The sequence below is a fragment of the Solanum pennellii genome, chromosome 3 (assembly GCF_001406875.1).
Source record: "Solanum pennellii chromosome 3, SPENNV200".
Taxonomy (NCBI): Eukaryota; Viridiplantae; Streptophyta; class Magnoliopsida; order Solanales; family Solanaceae; genus Solanum; species Solanum pennellii.
In genome coordinates this window covers 12,510,823-12,515,913 of record NC_028639.1, presented here as the reverse complement: position 1 = coordinate 12,515,913, position 5,091 = coordinate 12,510,823, and positions in this window count along the sequence as shown.

The following is a 5,091-nucleotide window of genomic DNA, read 5'->3' as shown; positions in this document are numbered from 1 at the left end:
AAGTTCCACTAATTCAACATGATTCACTCTATTAGGCAACATTATAGGAAAATTTCTATACACCTTCTTTGCAACTACCGATTCACCTACCGGGGTAATTACCATGAAAGGTTCATTTAGAATATCGGGAAAAATATCAATCTTTTTATCTATAAAGGGAGTAACAAAAGATAATGTAGCACACGGATCAAGTAAAGCATATACATAAATAAAGAAGACTTGTAACATATCAGTCACCACATCAGGGGAACTCTCTTGTTCACCCCTAGAGCGAAGTTCATAAAAGCGATTCTTCTTTGGAGGATCCACATTAGAACCACTAGCTTGAGGTTTCCCAGTACCTTTGCCTTGCCCCTTAAAATTTGGGCAATCCCTAACCTTGTGGCCTCTCTTGCCACACCCAAAGCATTTGTCCGTCCCAACAAGCCAATCACCATAATGCTTCTTGCCACACTTTCCACAAGTTGGCTTCTTGATTGGTGAGCTAGTACCTCATGCCTTTTGAGATTTAGGGTTAGACACCCTATCATCACAAGCCTTGGGAAATTTGGAAGGAATTAGATTAGAAAACCTCTTCTTAAACCTAGGCTTGTCTTGAATGTCAAGCCTACCCTTTGAAAAACCACCATCAAATGATCTTGCCCTCTTGGCATCCTACTCTTTCTCTTAACCCTTGTATTTTCCACTTGTTGAGCATGAACCATGAGACGAGAAATGTTCATATTATCATGTAGCATAGTTGAACGACATTCTTTCTTCAAGTCTTTCGACACCCCCGTAGAAAAGTGGCTCATTTCATCCCTAGGGTCGGACACCAAAGAATGAGAATACTTTGACAATTTAGTAAATTTCAAAGAGTAGTCAAGTACACTCATACCTTCTTGACGAAGGTTGATGAATTCTTCCACTTTGGCCTCCCTCTTCCCCCGAGGAAAGAACCTATCAAGAATAGCCTTCTTGAAGATCTCCCATGTCACCGTCCACCTCTTAAAGTCATATTATCTCTCCATTGGACGTACCAAGTTTGGGTCACATCTTTGAGTTGGTAAGTAGCTAACTCAGATTTCTCACTAGTAGTCAACCCCATAGCATAAAGAATATTGTAGGTTTCATCAATGAACTTTTGGCGGTCTACCTCAATTTTGGACCCATAGAAAGTAGGGGGATTCATTCTTGTGAAATCCCTCAAACGGGAGGCCATGGTGCCAATGTGTTGGTTTCCTAAGGGTACCACCTCCCGGTTAGCTTGGGCCGTCATGGCTTGAGCTTGAGTAGTGAAAGATTGTTATTGGGTAGTAATGGCTTGGGCCATTTGGATAAAGGCTACCCTTATGTCCCCATCCGTCAAAAGGAGGAAGATTGACCGGAGCTTGGTCATCATTCGCAACTTCTTCACGAGGAGGGACTTGATTGCCTTGAGGAGGAACTCCCGCATTGGCAATCTCTTCATCAAGTCTTCGAGTGGCTGTTCTTTGAGTATTCATTGCCTATAATAACAATAAAAGGATTAGATGCTAAGGGCACATAGACTCAAAACTCTCGAGGCGCGACATTAGATTTCCAAGAAAAGGAAAATTTCCTAACCATCTTATAGTTTCCTATTCATAAGTATGGTGCGCTTAACAATTATGAATAAGAATCTACATAGACGTGGTTAAGTGAGACATCAACTCTAAAGATATTCAATCTCATGCTTTGATACCAAGTTTGTCATATTCGGGAAGCACCCCCTAGATGTAACCGGCGTCATCGTCCTCATCGAGGACTAAGACTAGCCTCTTAGCTTACACCATTATATTCATAACCTTACTCAATCAAATAACCCTAAAAAGAACCATAAACAATGTCCAACTTCACATAACATATCATTAGGAGTACCTAGCATCATACTTTAGCAATAGAGACCAAACACATGTTCATAAGTGAAACCAACATCATATAGTGTCATTAACATGTAAGATCATCATACATAGCATTTACATTTTTAAGCATATACATACATCAGAACATCCTTCCAATACTTCCCTCAAGGACAACTAGTGCAGTGTATAGATAAAATCTCATATCCCTACCTAGACTAGGTTAAACCCCTTAGGTCATCCTAGTTAGAGTTCACTTCATTAATTCATTTTATCTTTGGAAAATCATGCCTTAACCAACATATACCACATGAGCTAATGTGGAATCCGGTGTCATGGAACCCTACACCGAAAGAAGGCGGACTACTTGCCAAGGTAGTACCAAAACATGAACATAGCATCTATGTGGATCCACTAGTTAGTATTCCTATGGGGGTAACATAGTTCAAGAACTAGGAGATATAATTGGGAACCTCTTTATGCTACATCCATTGTAGTCTTAAATCCTGTGTGGCAAAGGACACTCCTTACTCTAGTTCACTCGGTGCTAAGCTAGAGTCCCTTTTGAAATGTCTTTAATGCCTTTATTAATCATCATAGCTTAATGTAGGTCATAGGGTCTATCCCTTATATAATCATCATCATCATAGCTCAATAATAATTTCATGAGTATTGTCCTTTCATTACAATTCATACATGTAAGGTTAACACATTTACATATCACATCATAATAAGGCACATTGGTAAGTTATCACTATCCTTATGATATTTACATCTTAGTCAACAACTGACAAACCATAATTCAAGACATTTCAATTTAACATCATACCAACACTATAAATCTTAATATAAGGTATACTTCAATACAACTTCATCACTTAATCACAAGTAATCATAATTGAAGTAAAGAATTGAGATCACAAGACTTGCCCCAATCTCCTTCACCATGTCATCATCAAGGTCTTACCATCAACCATACAATTTAACCCAAAAATGGGTGTAATATAATCACACAATAGTAATCAACATAATAATGAAGTCAATTGAATCACTACAGAACATTTCATCACTAGTTCATAGCTTAGGATTAGAGATTTGGTCAAATCCATGATCTACTTCACAACCTAGGTCAATTAATCAAGAACTAGCATAATTGGATTACAATACATCCCAATCTACTCATAAATTGTCATAATAACAACATAGGATAGCAATTCACACACTAACCAAGTCAATTTTATCAATACTATATAATTCAATTCAAGATCATAACCAAGGGTTAAGGGGAAAAGGTCATCTTCCACAAACTAGGTCAATGCATCAAGAAATAGTATAATTCCACCATAATACATGTTAATATACTCATAATAACCAAAAGGAATCATAAACAAAGCAATTTATAAGATCAATTTTGTATTGGAAGGAAACCTACTTGAATTTCATATTTTTGAAATCATCTTGAAGGAACCCTTTGGGAAAGAGATCCCAATGGTGAAAGGAATCTCATACCTTACTAGTTGATGAGGTTTGATGGACAAAACTTTATATTTTGAAGCCCTATAACCCTCCTTTGCTTGGTCTTCAATGGGGTTCCTTTGGGAGAGAGAAAGAATTGAGAAAGAGGAGCAATTTGGTTTTGGGAATTATAAGAGTTGGGTTTAGTCTAATTAGGTTTGGGGTATTTATAGGGGTCATTAGTTAACTTAATTAATCCTAACTTAACCCCTAACTAATTAACTAATCACTTAATTAAATTAACTTAACCAACTCAAAACGTGCAGCAAAACAGTGTCTTGACAAACGGAACCCCGACCAACGGGTCGTTTGTCAATCGACGGGCACTGTTCATGGCCGTCCTCTGCTGTCGTCGTTTGCGACTAAGACTGGACAAAATGACTTTCCATGAAATTTGATAAGTTTCCATCGACGGTGGACATTGACGCCCCGTCGATTGGACCACGCCTCGTGGGTTACCACTCGTCGATGGCTACTGTCCTAGACAGCTTTTAGCCATTCTTCGAGGGTCCTCCTCGAGGGCCCTTGGGTGGTCCTTGGGAAGTTGTACCTAGACGTTTCGAATATGAATCAACTCTAATATGTGGTAGACACCTTACTCCCAAATTTTATCATTTTCCGACTCTTAAAACTTAGTCAAATAGGCTAAGGCACACTAGTACCTCTTCGAACTAGTTTCCGGATGTCATGGACATTCCTTGATGTTTTGATTCTAAAACTTCCTAAATGACTTAAATACATTATAATTGACTTATAGACAGTGTTACAACTCTTAGACTCTCATGTTAGGCTCTAGATTAGGCTTTATACTTTTGGAGTATTACAACTAAGGCGTTGGTTGTTCTTATTTTGCATGATTGTCGATGTTCGAGAGAAATCAACTTGATTCAAGGTAAAATGTTCGAGAGAAATTTTACCTCCTCTATTGTCTAGCTTACTCACTAATATTCAACTATTTCCTAACAGTTAAATTACCCATTTGTCCAGATTAGCCTATAATTGAATTACATCCCATGAACCCGTCTCATTATTGTTAATTCGCATTATTTTCTACTTTTGTAATTCATTATCAAAACCAAAACCCCCCTTATTTGACATTTGTTGTAACCCCTTGATTTGAATTATAGTTTTATTCGATAATGTCTATTAATATGGTTGATTTGAATATGTTCATACTTTCCTAATGAATCTTAAACACGTACCACTCCCAGTGGAATTCGACCCCAACTCATTTAGTTGAGTTATATATTTAGTAACGATCGTCGATATTTCTAATTGGATTAAGTGTCTTTGATAACGTTATTCAATCAACGTAAATAATTCATCTGCAGTATTTTTTATCGCATTGTGTCTCAAACACATGTATCTACTTTACTCACATATAATTAGTTTTATTCCAATTGGAACACACACTAGGAGTTATCTTATCCACTTACTCTCATTATCAATTAACTCCACAATAACTAATCGTAATAAATTATTTTAATATTATGGCATTCACAAACATGTATCAACTTCCTTTTACCGTTTTTATCATATATTGTACCCTTCTTGTACAATAAAATGTTCAATTTATTTAGTGTTGTACTTATCATACCTCTCATGTATTACCAAAGACTCGTTTGAGGATAATGTAATCAATATCATTTTCAACAACAAGAACATTGGAAGTAATTTTACTTTTAAAAACTCAACAATTATTTTATATATTTTTTCC